A 20,487-nucleotide genomic window follows, 5' to 3' on the forward strand; every position below is an offset into this window, starting at 1 on the left:
GGTAGAGCCCTCATTAACATATTATAAAAGTTCGTTTTATAAAGAATCGGCCGCATGAAAGTAAGTAATACCATTATATTCTGCTATATCGCACTATGAGCAATCTAACTAGCCCAAAAAAAAAAAAAGAGTTTTGCAGGGTGACAGAAACCCTTTAAGAAAAGCCCTTGTCATCGGCGAAGGTCGGGAGGATAGAAGGAAAGCGTATAAAGAAGACACCATTTTAGTATGGCAATTTCTCTACTGCACTATATTCTAGCCTCAAGGGGCCAGCTCCAAACTGGGATTCGCAAGCATGTCTCAGTTGAAAAAATCTAAAAAGAGATGCTTGTGGCAAGTTGTATTCCGTTTGCAAGGTTGAGAATGTTTTAAAAAACCTGTCTTCATACACTTGAGTCAGGTATTTTACGCCCTTTCGCGGCCAGAACTCAAAATCAAGCAGAGAATTTAGTTCCACCAGTTTGGGATTTCCCCACAAGGGCATCACTGGGGATAATATATTGCTTTCCTCTCCATCCCCCACCCCCGCAAAAGTATTCCACGCATTGATCACCCCCGCCATCAGTGTAGTAAAATGTTTTACCGGGTACTTCCCTGCTCTATACCCTAAGTTCGTCATAGCTTCATATGACCCCATGAGGGCCGCCTCCTATACCACCGCCGGGTTATAAGGGTCTGCCTTAATCCACCAAGCAGCATAATTTAGTTGCGTCGCAATGTAGTATAGGTACATATCCGGAAGTGCCAGGCTACCTCTCTCATTAGTAGCTTTCAAAGTATCCCTAGCTATGCGAGGAACGGAATTATTCCATAAAAAGGGCGTTAGCAGGCCGTCTAGGGTCTGAAAATGAGATTTCTGCAAAGTTAAAGGGGTTGCTCTATATATGTACAGTAGCTTAGGAAGAAGGATCATTTTAAATATATTAATGCGCCCTATCAGTGACAGTGGTAGCGCCTCCCAAGCTTTTCGTTTTTGCGAAACGTATTTAACTACCGGGTTTATGTTCAAATCTATAAACTGGGTGACGTCCTTAGGTATGACTAGCCCCAGGTATGTGAAGTTACGACAAGGGTGAGACGCTCTGAGGGGAAAACTCATCAACCAAATATGATGCCGATTTGGCCCAATTGACGCGCAATCCTGAAAATGTTTCATATAAATCTCTAATAAGGCTTCCAAAGACTGGCCTACATCTCCCAAGTATATCAGCATATCATCCGCATAAAGCAAGATCTTTTCGGATATACCTGCAATGTCCCATGCTTGTATTCTATTACTGCCTGCTATATACACCGATAGCAGTTCCATTACTAAAGCAAACAGAAGGGGTGACAAAGGACACCCCTGTCTGGTGCCCCTTTTCAGCGCAAACGACTTAGACAAATATCCATTGACTCTTACCCTAGCCGTCGGTTGCAAATATAGCAAATGCAACCACTGGAGGAAATTCTCGGGAACCCCCATTTTCTTTAGGACTTCCCACATAAACCCCCACTCCACCGAATCGAACGCCTTCTCGTTATCCAACGATAATCGCTCTGCTGCCTGCATTATCATGTGTGATTTGTAGGTTTGTAAAAAGGCGTCTCAGGTTTATGTCTGTCGTTTTCCTGGGCATGAAACCGGATTGATCCATGCCTACTACCGATAAAATGACTGACGCCAATCTACTAGCCAGCACCTTAGCCAATAGCTTAGCGTCCGAATTTATCAACGATATGGGCCTATATGAACCACACTGATCCGGAGGCTTCCCCGCTTTGTGTATGACCACTATAGTTGCTTCATGGAACGATGCCGGCAAGGCCCCACCATCCAGAGCGTACATAAATAGTTTGCTGAGCCTCTGACTCACTTCCTCAATCTGGAAATTATACCACTCCACAGGGAAGCCATCCGGACCAGGAGTCTTTCCTTTTGCCATAGATAATATTGCATGTAGGATTTCCTGCGGGACTATGGGGCCATCTAATGATTGCTTCTCTGAATGCGCTAGCTCCGTCACCGGGATAGTATCCAGAAAAAGTGCTATCTCCTCTGTAGTTTTAGAGGAATATAAGGGGGCGTAATAGCTAGCAAATTGGTCACATATTCCCTCTGGTGTAGTAAAGAGTATACCCTGCCCATCCCTAATAGCTGGTACTACTGTTAGTGGGACTTCTGTTTTAGCCAGATACGCCAAGGTTCTCCCACTCTTATCCCCTTCTGAAAATATGTTTTGCTTCTGAACCATGAGGCGTTTCTGTGTGAATTCAGTTAAGTATAAATTGTATTGTCTTTGAGCTAGCAACCAAAGTGAATGATGCTCTGCCGTGGGGTCATCTATATATGCTTTTTCTGCAACATCTAATTTTCCCTCTAATTTCACCCGCGAAGAGAGCAGTTCCGTACTGTGTGTTGCTATCGCCGCTATTAGTACCCCTCTCAAGACAGCCTTACTTGCGTCCCATACCACCAATGGATTGGAGGAGCCCTCATTAACCTCCCAATACGTTGAAATAGCTTCCCTACACGCCACTCCCACAGGAAGGACGTCTAGCCACTTTGGATTCAACCGCCAAGTAGAACGCGGCCTACTGCTTGGCAATGTAAGGATTATCTGCAAAGGGGCATGATCTGAAATACCCCTCGGCAGATACTCTGCGGCTTTCACCCCTAAAAGCCCCTCCTGATTTGTAAAGGCCAAATCTATACAGGACAATGCATTAACAGAGGTCAAGTGACATGAGTATTGCTTTGTGTTGGGGTATAAGGTCCTCCATATCTCCAAGTGATGCGCTTGCGCCCAATATAGTAAAGCAGGGTTATGTCTGGGAGAAGGCCTAAGTCTATCCAGATTGCTATCTAGCATGGCATTAAAATCTCCCAATATGAACATGGGAGCCACAGGTAGAACAACTACTCTGGCCATGATTTGGTCAACCCCTTCCCTCTCAAACGGTGGGGTTACATAAATACCTACTATTAAGACGTCACAACCTCTAATGTTAGCCTGCAGCAGTACATATTTCCCTGCCGGATCAATGTGCACGGATATCAGCTGAAAAGGAAGAGTCTTACTGACCAGTATGGAAACCCCATGGGAGATCCCACCCATGGTCTTTTAACCGCCAACACTTTTTGACCCCGGAGATGAGTTTCCTGAAAAATAAGAAAATCTGGGTAATACTTCTTAATGTAATTAAACACTAGCGCTCTTTTAACTTTGTCATTGAGTCCCCGGAGATTCCAGGAAATTTGCTTACATATAGCCATTGTTGCTTAAGAGATATATCCCCTTCTCCTCCAGATCCTTCAGCGTCACTGCCCCATTCACACACACACACACATTCCAACTTGTATCTAAAGTAGAACATCCCAATCTGCACCCACCCAGCCCAGACATCCCCAACTCATCTAAGCTTCTATATCCCTAACCTACCAATCCTTTTAGTGTAAACTAAGGAAGACACCGTCTGTCTAGAAAAAAATACTAAGACATAGTACACTCACCTAAAGAATTATTAGGAACACCATACTAATATGGTGTTGGACCCCCTTTTGCCTTCAGAACTGCCTTAATTCTACGTGGCATTGATTCCACAAGGTGCTGATAGCATTCTTTAGAAATGTTGCCCCATATTGATAGGATAGCATCTTGCAGTTGATAGAGATTTGAGGGATGCACATCCAGGGCACGAAGCTCCCGTTCCACCACATCCCAAAGATGCTCTATTGGGTTGAGATCTGGTGACTGTGGGGGCCATTTTAGTACAGTGAACTCATTGTCATGTTCAAGAAACCAATTTGAAATGATTCGAGCTTTGTGACATGGTGCATTATCCTGCTGGAAGTAGCCATCAGAGGATGGGTACATGGTGGTCATGAAGGGATGGACATGGTCAGAAACAATGCTCAGGTAGCCCGTGGCATTTAAACAATGCCCAATTGGCACTAAGGGGCCTAAAGTGTGCCCAGAAAACATCCCCCACACCATTACACCACCACCACCAGCCTGCACAGTGGTAACAAGGCATGATGGATACATGTTCTCATTCTGTTTACGCCAATTTCGGACTCTACCATTTGAATGTCTCAACAGAAATCGAGACTCATCAGACCAGGCAACATTTTTCCAGTCTTCAACAGTCCAATTTTGGTGAGCTCGTGCAAATTGTAGCCTCTTTTTTCTATTTGTAGTGGAGATGAGTGGTACCCGGTGGGGTCTTCTGCTGTTGTAGCCCATCCGCCTCAAGGTTGTGCGTGTTGTGGCTTCACAAATGCTTTGCTGCATACCTCGGTTGTAACGAGTGGTTATTTCAGTCAACGTTGCTCTTCTATCAGCTTGAATCAGTCGGCCCATTCTCCTCTGACCTCTAGCATTTACAAGGCATTTTCGCCCACAGGACTGCCGCATACTGGATGTTTTTCCCTTTTCACACCATTCTTTGTAAACCCTAGAAATGGTTGTGCGTGAAAATCCCAGTAACTGAGCAGATTGTGAAATACTCAGACCGGCCCGTCTGGCACCAACAACCATGCCACGCTCAAAATTGCTTAAATCACCTTTCTTTCCCATTCTGACATTCAGTTTGGAGTTCAGGAGATTGTCTTGACCAGGACCACACCCCTAAATGCATTGAAGCAACTGCCATGTGATTGGTTGACTAGATAATTGCATCAATGAGAAATAGAACAGGTGTTCCTAATAATTCTTTAGGTGAGTGTATAAGACCTAAGTCCCTCAAAACTATTCAAAATAGAGTGATAACTCTGAACTGAGATTAACCCCTGTCAGTACCAAAACTTCCTGGCATTACTATACTATCCTGCTATCTGCGTGTCAGATCATATCTGTCCCGCAACAGCTGAGGTGTGACACCTAAAGACCAGATTGATATAAACAGATCTCCATTAGTAGAGCAAAACATTAGCAGCGGTTCTCTGCGATTTCATAGTCCTCCACTTCATCTCGGACGCTGTCCATCAATCCAGTCAGCCGCTTCCTCTGGAGTCTGGAAGAATCTGGCTCTGTCTCTCTCTTGGATCCTCAGCTTGGCCGGGTATATCATTGCGTATTTAATTCCCAGCTCCCGTAGACGAGTCCTGGTATTTGAAAACTGTCGCCGCTGCTTCTGCACCTCTGCTGTAAAATCAGGGTAGAAGGATAACTTCGCATTTTCAATTTGAATGTCCTTCTTTTCTCTGGTGGCCGCCAGAATAGCATCCCGATCCCTGTAGTTTAATATCTTCATTATAAAAGGCCTGAGAGCCGCCCCTGGAGGTAATGGTCTTGTAGGGATCCTATGGGCCCTCTCCACCACAAAACTGGATGACAACTCAATCGGGCACAGTATAGTGCGAATCAATTGCTCAGCATATGCCTCTGGAGCGGAGAATTCCACCCTTCCGGGTAGTCCCAGGATTCTGCCATTACTTCTTCTATTGCGGTTCTCCGCATCCTCCACTCTGGCAAGACAAGATTTTCACCTGTTGTTGCAGGTTTCTAGTTGTTTCAGACGTGGTATTTGCAGAGTCCTCCACATCACCCAGGCGGCGCTCCACCTCTTTAGTGCGGTCTCTCATTTCATCCATATCATGTCGTAGACAATTAATGTCGCTTTGTAGGTGATCAATCTTTGTAGTTAGAGCCGCCTGACATGCAGCAATGGCAGTCATTATCTTGTCAGTTTGGAGCTCAGCACTTGCAGCGCCACTCTGGTTTATGTCCATCTCAGTCTAAGTCATATTATCTACCACTTCCTTGGCTGGTGTAGAGCTCACAGATGTCACGGTTTTGCGGCCCATAGGTGAGATTGATTAATGGCTTCTGCTGTTCGCAGCTGTAGGGGAGGCGGTGTAATCGGCGACTCTTTAGGCTTCAGATAAATTATTGCAGCCGTCACCAGTGATAATTTCACCTAAGGAGGGGGTATGGACAACAGTATAGTCCTTTATCTTTACTTGCAAGGCAGTTTCAGGAGACAGCGTTCCCCTTAATGTAGATTGCCTTCATAGACAGACTTCTGTTGCGGCTTCTCAGCCTATATCACCCTGGGGTGCCCAGCACGTTGACTGGGCTCCAGGCCCCTTACTTTACCCCATCCAGAGGCAGTTGCAGGTAACCCCTTCTCTCCCCTACCTCTTCAGGGGTTAACTTCCTCCCCCCTTACTTGTACACCGCCACGTGCTGAGGGGAGACGCAGGGAAATCGATGCCTTCCTTCACAGGCGACTCCTCAGCTGCACAGCAAAAGCGCTCGTAGCCTGCCACCACCGAAGCGCCTCAGGATCCTGGACAGCTCTTGTCAATGGGACCTCTGTTTCCCTCCGTATCCGCGCCAGCAACAGCGCTCAGCAGCCTCCTTCTCTCTTCCCAAGATGGCCGCCCTCCGTGCCAGGTAAGCAGCAGTCTCTCTCCACGCCAGCCACAGGAGCTATAGGGATACCGCCAAGCACCCGAAAGACTGCACCGAGTGATTTTGTAATTGTCCACACCGCTTCTACACCCTTTCAGGGTGTTTAAACACGCAGGCAGAGCAGGATTTAGTCAGGATGGCAGGGGAGCTCATACAGCGTGCGTCTTCACTCCATGCCAGGCAGACCATGCCCCCAATACACCCTTTATTACACATAAAGAAGGGCATCATATACCCTTGAAAAATTATGATTGATGGCCTGCTGGTGACCCTCAAAAACATTAAGAGCAAGGGCCTGCTGGTGACCCTCTAAAACATTACGGGCGAGGGCCTGCTGCTGAGCTGACAATCTAAAACATTAGGGGTGAGGGTCTGCTGCAGAGCTGACTCTCTAAAACATTAGGGGCGAGTGCCTGCTGCTGAGCTGACCATTGAAGAAATTATGGGCGAGTGCCTGCTGCTTAGCTAACCATAGAAAAAATTATGAGCCAGGGCCTGCTGGTGAGCTGACCCTCAAAAACATTATATGCGAGGGCCTGCTGGTGAGCTGACCCTCTAAAAGATTGTAGGTGAGGGCCTGCTGGTGAGCTCACCCTGTAAAACATTATGGTTGAGGGCCTGCTGGTGAGCTGACCATCAAAAACATTATATGCAAGGGCCTGCAGGTGAGCTGACCCTCTAAAAGATTGTAGGTGAGGGCCTGCTGGTGAGCTGACACTCTAAAACATTATATGCGAGGGCCTCCAGGTGAGCTGACCCTCTAAAAGATTGTAGGTGAGGGCATGCTGGTGAGCTGACCCTCTAAGACATTATATGTAAGGGTCTGCTGGTGAGCTGACCCTCTAAAAGATTGTAGGTGAGGGCCTGCTGGTGAGCTGACCCTCTAAAACATTACATGCGAGGGCCTGCAGGTGAGCTGACCCTGTAAAAGATTGTAGATGAGGGCCTGCTGGTGAGCTGACACTCTAAAAGATTGTAGGTGAGGGCATGCTGGTGAGCTGACCCTCTAAGACATTATATGCGAGGGCCTGCTGGTGAGCTGGCCCTCTAAAAGATTGTAGATGAGGGCCTGCTGGTTAGCTGACCCTCTAAAATATTATATGCGAGGGCCTGCAGGTGAGCTGACCCTCTAAAAGATTGTAGGTGAGGGCCTGCTGGTGAGCTCACCCTGTAAAACATTATGGTTGAGGGCCTGCTGGTGAGCTGACCATCAAAAACATTATATGCAAGGGCCTGCAGGTGAGCTGACCCTCTAAAAGATTGTAGGTGAGGGCCTGCTGGTGAGCTGACACTCTAAAACATTATATGCGAGGGCCTCCAGGTGAGCTGACCCTCTAAAAGATTGTAGGTGAGGGCATGCTGGTGAGCTGACCCTCTAAGACATTATATGTAAGGGTCTGCTGGTGAGCTGACCCTCTAAAAGATTGTAGGTGAGGGCCTGCTGGTGAGCTGACCCTCTAAAACATTACATGCAAGGGCCTGCAGGTGAGCTGACCCTCTAAAAGATTGTAGATGAGGGCCTGCTGGTGAGCTGACACTCTAAAAGATTGTAGGTGAGGGCATGCTGGTGAGCTGACCCTCTAAGACATTATATGCGAGGGCCTGCTGGTGAGCTGGCCCTCTAAAAGATTGTAGATGAGGGCCTGCTGGTTAGCTGACCCTCTAAAATATTATATGCGAGGGCCTGCAGGTGAGCTGACCCTCTAAAAGATTGTAGATGAGGGCCTGCTGGTGAGCTGACCCTCTAAAATATTATATGCGAGGGCCTGCAGGTGAGCTGACCCTCTAAAAGATTGTAGGTGAGGGCCTGCTGGTGAGATGACCCTCTAAAACATTATATGCGGGGGCCTGCAGGTAAGCTGATCCTCTAAAAGATTGCAGGTAAGGGCCTGCTGGTGAGCTGTCCCTCTAAAACATTATATGTGACGGCCTGTAGGTGAGTGACCCTCTACAACATTAGGAGCGAGAGCAGACTAATAAGCATGTTGATATGATGGAAGAGGAGGAGGACGAGAAAAGGAAGATTGAACCAAATACCCTTTTTTGTGGTGGAAGGGGCAATCCAGGCCTTGTTCATTTTTATAAGAGTCAACCTGTCAGCATTTTCAGTTGACAGGCGGATGCGCTTATCAGTTATTATGCCCCCCACATTAAATACACGCTCTGACAAAACGCTGGCGGCAGGGCAGGCCAGCACCTCCAAGGCGTAGAGTGCCAGTTCATGCCACGTGTCCAGCTTGGACACCCAGTAGTTGTAAGGCACAGAGGGATTATTGAAGATGCTGACACGGTCTGCTACGTACTCCGTATCTTCCAAAACTTTCCCTCCTTGTGACACTAGGCCGCGCATCAGGGTGAGGGTGCTGGTGGGATGTCATGAAACTGTCCCGGGGTTTGGAGAGTGTTGCCCTGCCTCTTTTGGAACTGCTGTTTGTTTCCCTCGTCTCCCCTCCTCGGTTGCCCAAGGAACTACGTACTCTGCCGCCAGTGTTGTCAGCTGGAAATTTTTGGAGCAATTTTTCCACAAGGACCTTCTGGTATTGCACCATTTTGCTCCTCCTCTCCACCACAGGAATGAGAGATGAGAAGTTCTCCTTGTAGCGGGGGTCGAGAAGGGTGAACAACCAGTAATTGCTGTTGTCCAAAATGCGTAAAACGTGTGGGTCACGGGAAAGGCAGCCTAACATAAAGTTAGCCATGTGTGCCAGAGTCCCAACAGGCAAGACTTCGCTGTCGTCATCAGGTGGATGACTCTCAATCTCCTCATCCTCTTCCTCCTCTTCTGCCCATCCACGCTGAACAGATGGAATTAAACTGCTCTTCCTACTCCTCCTCCTCATCATCTAATTTGCGATGAGAAGACGAACTGAGGGTGGTCTGGCTATCACCCTGTGTAATGTCTTCCCCAATTTCCACCTCTTCCACATGCAAAGCGTTGGCCTTAATTGTGAGCAGCGAGGGTTTGAGTAGACACAGAAGTGGAATGGTGACGCTGATAATAGCGTTATCGCCGCTCACCATCTGTGTTAATTCCTCAAAGTTTCTTAAAACTTCACAGAGGTCAGACATCCATGCCCACTCCTCGCTTGTGAATAGCGGAAGCTGACTGGAAAGACGACGACCATGTTGCAGCTGGTATTCCACTACTGCCCTCTGCTGCTCACAAAACCTGGCCAACATGTGGAACGTGGAGTTCCAGCACATGCTCACGTCGCACAACAGTCGGTGAGCTGGCAATTGTAGGCGCTGCTGCAGCGTTGACAGACTGGCGGAAGCTATGGATGACTTACGGAAATGGGCACACATGTGGCGCACCCTCACCAGTAGCTCAGGCAAATTGGGGTAGGTTTTGAGAAACCGCTAAACCACTAAGTTGAAGACATGGGCTAGGCATGGGATGTGTGCGAGTATGCCGAGCTCCAAAGCCACCACCAAGTTACGGCCATTATCAGACTCAACCATGCCTGGTTCTAGGTTGAGAGGCGAGAGATACAACTCAGTCTAGTCTCTTATCCCCTACCACAGCTCTGAGGCGGTGTGCTGTTTGTCACCTAAGCAGATTAGCTTAAGCACGGCCTGTTGACGCTCACCCACTGCAGTGCTAGACTGCTTCCAGCTACCGACTGATGGCTGACTGGTGCTGCAAGAGGATAATTCTGAGGTGGAAGTGGCGGAGGAGGAGAAGTGGGGGTTGGATCCACTAACGTAGGTGGTGACGGAAACCCTGATGGAATTAGGGCCCGCAATCCTTGGTATCGGTAGCACCTGTGCCATCCCAGGGTACGACTCGCTCCCGGCCTCCACAACGTTCACCCAGTGTGCCGTCCCTGGCTGAAAGCACATGTCCATGTGTCAGTGGTTAAGTGGATCTTCCTAGTAACTTTGTTGGTCAGGGCACGTGTGGTGTTACAGGACACATGCTGGTGTAAGGCGGGAACAGCACACCGTGAGGGACAGCCACCGACATCAGGCTGCGGAAGGCCTCAGTGTCCACAAGCCTAAATGGCAACATTTCCAGGGCCAGTAATTTGTAAAGTTACGCATTTAGTGTTATGGCCTGTGGGTGGGTGGCTGGGTATTTGCGCTTGCGTTTAAATGCCTGGGGTAAGGACATTTGTATGCTGCGCTGGGACACGGAAGTGGATGTGGTCACTCATGGTTCTTGCGAAGGTGCAGGGTGGGAGGCATCCGAGCCTGCACCTTCGACAGGGGAATGGCCAGCACGTAACACAGGGGAAGAGGAGGCAGTGGTGTGACCCGCAGACAAAGATTGTGGACCCAGGCGTTCAGCCCACCAATTACGGTGCTTTGATGCCATGTGGAGGATCATGCTGGTGGTGGTGAGGTTGCTAGTGTTCACGCCACTGCTAATTTCTGTATGGCACAGGTTGCAAATTACAATTATTTTGTCGTCCTCACTTTCCTCAAAAAGGCACCAGAGTGTGGAACACCTACCCCATGGCAAGCGAGATTTCTGCAAGGGTGTGCTCCGGGGAACAGTTGCGGGCCCGCCTTCTCCCTTTTGACACCCCACTGCCTTATCCAGCCTGTTGCGATGCTGCTGATCCCTCCCCCTCTGTACTGCTGTCCTTGCTCGGCTTGCCGCCTTCCCAGGTTGGGTCAGTGAGTTTATTGTCCATCACTTCCTCTTCCACTTCCTCACTCTGCTCATCCTCCTGACTTGTTGACCTAGCAACAACCTCAGTTATTGACAACTGTGTCTCATCCTCAACCTCTTGAGACACTAATTGCCGTTGACTTATTGGCAACTGTGTCTCATCATCATCATTGACCTCATGAAACACTCATTGCTGTTCCCCACCTTCATCTTCTTGTGACTGTGGATGCTCAAGAGTTTGGGAATCAGGGCACAATATCTCCTCATGTCCCTCTTCAAGCGTGCTTGTTGAGAGGCCCAAATGAAGAAATGGCGCTGAAAAGAGCTCCTCCGAATATCCGAATGTGGGATCACTTGTTTGGCAAGACTCTCCAAAGTGGGAGCAAGGAGGATCAGGGTGAGGATTGTGTTGACCAGACTCTTGGCTACTGAGACTGGACTTGGTGCTTAACCGACTGGAAGCCTTATCTGCTGCAATCCAACCGACCACCTGGTCGCATTGGTCTGACTTCGAGAGCGTTGTCCTGCGCCGCCCTGCAAACTGGGATATGAAGCTAGGTATCATGTCACCAGCGGCTAATAAAAAATTACAGGGAATGGTACAGGTATTTGCGATGTGGAAACGTTACACAGGAGATGTACCCCAAGTAATGTCACTGTCCGCAACGGACACCGTCTACGGAAAAAGTACACTGTATTTCACTGATATATTTTGGATGTGCACACGTTACACAGGTGATGTAGCGCAGCTACTGTCACTGTCCGCAGCGGACACCGTCTACGGAAAAAGTACACTGGATGTCACCGATATTTTTGGGATGCGCACACGTTACACAGGAGATGTAGCGCAGATAATATCTCAGTCTGCAGTGGGATAACTATTGCACGCTATTTAGCGCAGGATGCGCTGAAAATAGATATTGCTGCCACACACAAGTCCTTAAAAGGACTTTTGGGTCTGTAAAGTTTTAGCAATTTAGCGCAGGCTGCACTAAAAATATATATTGCTGCTGCCACACACAATAGTCCTTAAAGGGCTTCTGTCACCCCACTAAACTCATATATTTTTTTTGTGTACTTATAATCCCTATCCTGCGATATATCTATACATTATGTTATTAATCATTTTCTCTTCAGTAGATATGTCAAAAAACGTACTTTTATAATATGCTAATTACCTTTTTACCAGCAAGTAGGGCGTCTACTTGCTGGTAGCAGCCGCCAAAAAACGCCCCCTCCTCCTGTTGATTGACAAGGCCAGCCGCGATCTCCTCCTCCGACTGGCCCTGTCAGCATTTCTAAAATCGCGCGCTTTTGTTGATTTGGCGCATGCGCTCTGAGATAAGGAGGCTCGTCTCCTCAGCACTCCCTCAGTGTGCCTGCGCCGATGACATCACCGAAAGAGACGATGTCATCGGCGCAGGCGCACTGAGGGAGTGCTGAGGAGGCGAGCCTCCTTATCTCAGAGCGCATGCGCCGAATCAACACAGGCGCGCGATTTTTGAAATGCTGACAGGGCCAGTCGGAGGAGGAGATCGCGGCTGGCCCTGTCAATCAACAGGAGGAGGGGACGGTTTTTTGCGGCTGCTACCAGCAAGTAGACGCCCTACTTGCTGGTAGAAAGGTAATTAGCATATCATAAAAGTAAGTTTTTTGACATATCTACTGAACGAAAATGATTAATAACATAATGTATAGATATATCGCAGGATAGGGATTATAAGTACACAAAAAAAATATTGAGTTTAGTGGGGTGACAGAAGCCCTTTAAAAGGACTTTTGGGTCTCTGACAAGTTTTTCAACTTAAAAAAAAAAAGTCACTCCCAGTCACTCCCTACACTATCTTTCCCTTCTTCAGCTCTCCCTGACTAACACTGAGCCGAACACGTTCCGGCCAGCCAATCACTGTAATGCCAGTAACCAACATGGCTACGGCATTACAGTGAGTGCAGTACTTACCTGCATGTTTATTGGGCGCCTAGCAGCCATCAAACGTGCGGGGAGGAGACTCAAGCATTGCGCTCGAGCACATGCAGTATTCGGCTGAATACCGCCATGTGCCGAGCATTGAGGATGCTGGAGCCGAACTGGTGTTCAGCCGAGCATGCTCGATCAACACTAGATATAAGCAGAACATTTTCTTGAATTTATTTTATTGAATAAATAATCATTATTCTCATATACAACCCAGAAGGAGGAGTGCCTGTCATATATTTTTGCGCAATTGTATTAAATTAGAGCAGTCAGAGCTCCTAAGGGTCTGCTGATAGGGACCAGTGTTTAGTAGGAGAGACTTTTCCAGACTGCACAAGTGACCAGAAGAAGATGCTGAGAGGGGGATACTCTGCCTGATGACTGAACCACAGACCCTGAACCACCAGCCCTTTGGCCAGGGTACGAGCCTTCTGGGAGAGAGAGGGACAGCTAGCTAAGGCCTTTCCTCAGCATGGAACATTCTTCTGAGAGGGAGGAGACCGGAGAAGCCATCTCAGGGCATTAACTGTACTGTTTTGCACTTGAGTTCCTCCAGTAAAAAAGCACACTGGTTTACTGCAGACCCTGAACAGACCCTCTGGACTTATTTACCATTGGGGTCCCAACCATTCCTTACCATCCCTTCCGGAAAACAGCATGTGGTGACACTTTGACATTGTCTGGAGGATCCAGCGTAGTGTTGGAGCCACCCCAAACCTGGCCACTGCATGAAACATTATGATGCTGTGAATTCAGTAGACCAATGTTCAGTCTGGGAAATACAGCCGTCACACAGAACCTGTTTCCCATATTGAGTGGCCGGTCTTGACAAAACTATTGGGTCACCTACACATTACACCTACAGGTGCTTTTATGATATCCTGTCCTAAATCAATGGATATTAATATAAAGTTGCCCCCCCCCCCAATTTGCAGCTAAACTGCTTCCTCTCTTCTGGGAAGACTTTCTACAGGATATTCAAATTTTTCTACTTCATTGGACTTGCCACAACTACCACTGTGTGACATCAGGCTTTCCACTATTACAACCCTGCTGCATCCAACTTTGCTACATTGGCTCTGCCACTGCTCAACTACACCAAGTGTTTTTAACTCTGCTTTACACTTCACATCCACAGCTTCACATAGGGCAGCACTGCATAAGTTCTACTACACCAAGTGTGTCTGACTGCTTTGTCGCTGTACGTTCACAGCTCAGCATTGTCCGGCAAAATCTTCAGTTCTACTACAGCTACAGTCCAACCAAATTTTCAGATCTGCTAAATCTCCAAAATAAGATAATACTGCACTTAGTAAAGTAGATGCAAGCATTATATATGGACAAAGTCCTTACTCTGATATTATAAAATCTGAGACACTTAGCCAATATATTTTGATCAAAACACATCTGTGCCCCCCTACCAAGCGCCAAGGTGGTCTCAGGTCAAGCGAGTAGCATTCCTTTGCACTTTTGCCCTTCCTATCCAATAGAGCGCCTTGATTAGGTGGTATATATGGGTGTGCTTGCTCCTCCTCCCATTGGTTGCTTGACGCACATGGAGGTGACTAGGAGCAGCACACCATATGTGCGGGGTCTGCACTCCTGAACATAAAAGCCCAATGGCTTAGGTAGAGTTAGCGTAGGGACCCGCCTGACCTGAGACCACCTTGGCGCTTGGTAGGCGGGCACAGTTGTGTTTTGATCAAAATATATTGGCTAAGTGTCTTATCATATCAGAGTGAGGACTTTGTCCATATATAATGCTTGCATCTACTTTACTAAGTGCGGTATTATCTTATTTCTGTGATTTTCTTCAATAATATGGCCAGTGACATCCGCACATTTATATATCATACCGTGCAGGATGTTTTTATCTTAGTTTTTTCTGTGATTTTTTTTTTTTGTCTGCTAAATCTCCACCTCTGTGCTCCTGCTCATGCTGCACCAGTGCCACCTTTCTGTCTCTGCTGGTCAAGATCTGCTGATCCAGATCAATGGGGTAGCAGGGCTTGCCCATTCTCAGGGCCTCTTCTAATAGTGGATAGGGCTGGTGGCAGTTGAAGGTTGGATCCAATTGTGTGCGACCACCTCAGCAATGTTACAGAGGTGGACAGACAAATAGGGAAAAGAACAAATGGCAGGTGGCCCTATATACATACATTTTATTGAATAACTATGGCTATAATTTATTTTTTATTAATCACATGCAAATGTAGAATATTTTTCTTGGGAACACCCTCTTCTATGTAACGGGTCCGATCAAACCATTGTATCCTCCCAAAGGCACATAAATAATAATAATATAATAATAATATTTATTTCTATAGCGCCACCATATTCCGCAGCTCTTTACAAATTCATAGGGTTCATGTATAAAACAAAAGTAACTGGCTGATATACAACTGAAACACTAGGAGTCAGGGCCCTGCTCGCAAGAGCTTGCAATTTATGAGGAATTGGAGGTGACACATAGTTGATAGTTGATTGTGATAAGTAGGATTTGAGCCATTATTGAACTGACAGGAGTAGTGCCGGCCGATCTGCTTCGGGTTTGGGACTACTAGAGGATCGAGTTTAGGCCAGAGGAGTTGGTGGGAAAGAGGTTTAGTCGGGGAAAGTCATTTTAGGTAGCTTGATAAGCCTGCCTGAAAAGATGTGTTTTGAAGGCACGTTGAAAGGTGGAGAAGTTGGGAATTGACCTAATATTCCAGGGCAGAGTATTCCAGAAAGTAGGTGCAGCTCGAGAAAAGTCTTCAAGACGGGAGTGAGAGGTACGAATTATGGAGGTTATTAATCCTAGGTCGCTAACAGAACGGAGAGCACGAGTAGGGTGGTAAATGGAGATAATGGACGAGATGTATGGAGGGGCAGCACTGTGGAGAGCTTTGTGGGTGAGGGTGAGAAGTTTAAACTGTATTCTGTGGTGGATGGGCAACTAGTGAAGTGACTGGCACAGACTATTAGCATCAGTATAGCGGTTGGATGGATAGATGAGCCTGGCTGCAGCATGTAGGACAGACTGAATAGGGAGGGTTTAGTGAGAGGGAGACCGATTAGTGATGCGTTGCAGTAGTCAAGACGAGAATGAATCAAGGCAACAACAAGAGTTTTTGACATTTCCACCATAAACAAATTGGCATACAAGGCGCCGCATGTGCTCCCATCACTGTGCCCATGTTGATCTAATAATTGAATCAGTGTTCTAATACGGTATATGCTATCAACAGAACTATTGTAGGTGGTATGGGCTATTCTGGAGATCTCATGGGAAATGTAGTAGATGCTCCTGTGTTAACTCTAGTGAAAAGAATATGGGATTCATTTCTGACCCCTTCTAGTTTCCTCACAGGGTGCATGTGCCTTCAATATTTTAAAGGGAACCTGTCACCGGGATTTTGTGTATAGAGCTGAGGACATGGGCTGCTAGACGGCCGCTAGCACATCCGCAATATCCAGTCCCCATAGCTCTGTGTGCTTTTATTGTGTAAAAAAAAAACTATTTGATACATATGCAAATTAACATGAGACGAGTCCTGTCCCTGACTCATCTCATGTACAGGACACATCTCAGGTTAATTTGCATATGGATCAAATTGGTTTTTTTACACAATAAAAGCACACAGAGCTATGGGGACTGGGTATTGTGGATGTGCTAGCGGCCATCTAGCAACCCATGTCCTCAGCTCTATACACAAAATCCCGGTGACAGGTTCCCTTTAAATGTGGCTTTTATGGTACAGTATATTGAATACACTGTATTCCCAGGCACCCCTTCCACCACAAAAAAGGGTATATGGTTCAATCTTCCTTTTCTCGTTCTCCTCCTCCTCCATCATATCAACATGCTTATTAGGCTGCCCTCGCCCCTAATGTTTTAGATGGTCAGATCAGTAGCAGGCTCTCGCCCCTAATGTTTTTGAGGGTCACCAGCAGGCCAGCAATCATAATTTTTCAAGGGTGTGTATGAGGCCCTCCTTTATGTGTAATAAAGGGTGTATTGGAGTGCCGGTTCCTTGTAATTTTTGGCAGCCCTTTCACTTAGTGCATAGGCTTTATGAGTGTAGGAGTCCCACTACCTGAACAATATTACCACAATGTGAATGAGGCCCTCCATTATGTGATATACAGGTTGTATCGGAGTGCCTCTTCCTTGTCATTTTTGGCAGCACTTGCACTTTGTATACAAGTAAATATACAGCAAAGAATGTTTTCTAACAATTTTTCCTCTAAAATCGATTTTATCTTCGGTTTGGTGCATATTATTGTCAGTCTGTAAAAGTGGCGTACTACTCGGACAACATCGTTCCCAGCAGCGACCTGGAGTCCAAGATGCATCCAGACATCCTCCCCATGCTGTTCCCAAACCATTTCAGTTGTGTTTCCATCAATTTCTGACCTTTTCCTGTGAACCAGACACCCTCCCCTCTTCACAGCAGGGGGTGCCTGGTTTAATGCTCGGGTTCTCCCATTGACTTCCATTGTGCTTGGGTGCTCTGTAGAGCACCCAAGCATCCCAAAATGTTCTACTCGAGCACCAGAGCACTTTGGTGCTCGATCAACACTAGTCATGTCCCTTTGATTGTCTACATAGGCACTCATCTGTACGAGCATCAATGTCTGGTACTGCACTTGAATGAATGCTTCTCATCCACCTCAGAATCCATATGGGATTTAAATCCAGGCCATAATTTGGCCATTCCAGATCCATCTTTTGGTGGATCTCCTGGTATCTAAGGTCCAAGTTCTGCCGACCTCTATCTCTGATAGATGGTCTCACATTATTATCTAATACAATGACTGATTTATAGTAGATTCTATGATAGTGCGCTTCCCAATCCCTGATGCTGCAATACAGCCACAAACCATAGCATCTCCACCACCATGCTTTACATTGCTGATATCAGGCTTTTCTAATGAAATGCTGAATTTGTTTTAGTTTTTTTTTAGATAAGTGCAACCTCTTTCTAATGGTAGACATCAGTAGTGGTTGGTAGTAACTATAAGACCTGATAAAGGCAAATTTGGCATTTCTGGGGCCCCAAGCAAAATTACATCTGGGGGCACCCATCTCACCACTGAGCTTTGTTCCCATTGGCCCACTAACCCCAACTCTCACCTTAGCAGTGCAGCCTAAGCACTTCTTGTACTGCTCTACACTGGGAAGGGCTCCTCCTCCAGGGCCTCTGTGCAGGCAGTATGTCAGCCAACTGCTTGTGGCCAGCAGGAGGCCCCCTGATCTCTGGGGTCCCAAGCATTCGTTTAGTTTGTGTGGTTGTAAAGTCTGCACCTGGGTAGATTTTAGAACCTCTTTCAGCATCTTAAAGGGTTTCTATCACTTTGTTTCACCTATTTAGCTTTCAGACACTAGCGATCCGCTAGTGTCTGCTTTATCTAACCATCCTAATATAAGAGCTTATTGTCCTGCCGTTTAGCTAAAAAAATAACTTATATAGATATGCAAATGAGCCTCTAGGTGCTATGGGGGCGTGATTAGCACCTAGAGGCTCCGTCTACCTTAACAAACTGCCGCCGCCCAGCGCGTCCCTCCAGCCCGCCCATCTCCAGCTGAAGCGATCCTCTCCGTGCGCGTCTCTGTTCTGCGCATGCGCAGTGAATGTCTGATCGCTTCCCTGCTCAGACATCTCCACTGCGCCTGTTCCTCGGAGCACTATGACGTCATCGGCGCAGGCGCAGTGGAGATGTCTGAGCAGGGAAGCGATCAGACATTCACTGCGCATGCGCCGAATACGAGGAGCATCGCATTCCGGAGGAGATGGGCGGGCTGGAGGGACGCGCTGGGCGGCGGCAGTTTGTTAAGGTAGACGGAGCCTCTAGGTGCTAATCACGCCCCCATAGCACCTAGAGGCTCATTTGCATATCTATATAAGTTATTTTTTTAGCTAAACGGCAGGACAATAAGCTCTTATATTAGGATGGTTAGATAAAGCAGACACTAGCGGATCGCTAGTGTCTGAAAGCTAAATAGGTGAAACAAAGTGATAGAAACCCTTTAAAGAGGACTTTTCATCGGGCAAAAAATTGTGAACTAAGTATCATGACATATACAGGAGACTTAGGGGACTTGGTTATAGTAGGCGGAGAATGCCCTTGTTCTCCTGGGCGTCTCCTTCTCCCAGGCTGTAGCGCTGGCCAATTGCAGCCTGGGAGATCATAGCCTGGGAGAAAAAAAAACCAGGTTGTGAGAGCTGCGCTGCGCTGCGATTGGCCAGCGCTACAGCCTAGGAGAAGGAGACACCCTGGAGAACAAGGGCAGTCTCCGCCTACTATAACCAAGTCCCCTAAGTCTCTGCATACTATAACCAAGTGACCGAACATACCGGAGGGCATAGCAGGAGAACGGAGAGGAGCCCAGGGATAATAGTAAGTGCAGTGAGATCCCTGGGCGCCGCTCTACATGTCATGATACTTAGTTCACAATTTTTTGCCAGGTGAAAGGTCCTCTTTAATCTGTTGAAATTGCTGGGATGACTTCTGCTAATTATCTTCTCCACTTGTAGATGATCATCTGGGCAGTGAAATGGCTGTTGTCCGTTTGTTTGGTGACTCTTCTAAATCCCTTACCAAATTCCTCGGCATCTCTAATCTTTCTGAAACCTTGGAGACCTATTTGGATTGAGGTATGGTGACACCACCAACAAAGAGCCAATAAAACTAACGAGACTTCCACATGGCAGCGGAATACAGTAGCAGCCAAGTAGACCAGATCTTATGCACATGCTGCAGAATTTTTCCATGCAGAAATTGACCAGCAGATCACATTTTTAAAGCTGTAGCCTGTCAATTTGTGTTCCAGAAAAAGCAAGGATTTATTATGTATTTTGACAAATTGATGTAAAAATTTTCAGTCAAACCCTAGTAAAACCATCAGGTTCATATAATTACATAAAATCGAGAAAAAAAATCTGTATGCTTGCTCACCTTTCCGATCTTCTGCCGCTCTTTCTCTGAGGCTTCTTCCATGGTTCCCCACCAGCCTCTGTTTACTGGTGTCCGGCAACGATGTGTCGTTTCGAGGCTGCAGCGGTATTGTAATGACACGTCAGAACTGGAGCCAGAAGAGCCAGCGTGGGACCAGGAAATCCTCATGCAGAAGATTGGTACGGTAGGTATACAGATTATTTTTATTTTACATGATCAGTTAACCAAGCACAGCCCGTACATTGGATAGTGGCTGTGCTTGGTATCGCGCTCAGCCCCATTAAAGTGAATGGTAAGCACAGAGCGTGACGGTGCCTTCTCAAACAGCTGATCATGTATTTCTCCATTCCACCCCTCCACTAAGTTCTAGTTCAGCTAGAAACTGTGTATAAGGAGCGCAATCAAAGCCCCTAGCTATCTGCAGTTAGGGAACAGTGTTTAGAAGAAGAGACTCTACCTTGCTACTTGAGTGACCAGAAGAAGACGCTCAGACGGGGATATTGAGACACAGACTCCGATCCACCAGCCTTTGGCAGGGATGCTAGCCTCCTGAGAGT

The sequence above is a fragment of the Bufo bufo genome, chromosome 4 (assembly GCF_905171765.1).
Source record: "Bufo bufo chromosome 4, aBufBuf1.1, whole genome shotgun sequence".
Classification (NCBI taxonomy): Eukaryota; Metazoa; Chordata; class Amphibia; order Anura; family Bufonidae; genus Bufo; species Bufo bufo.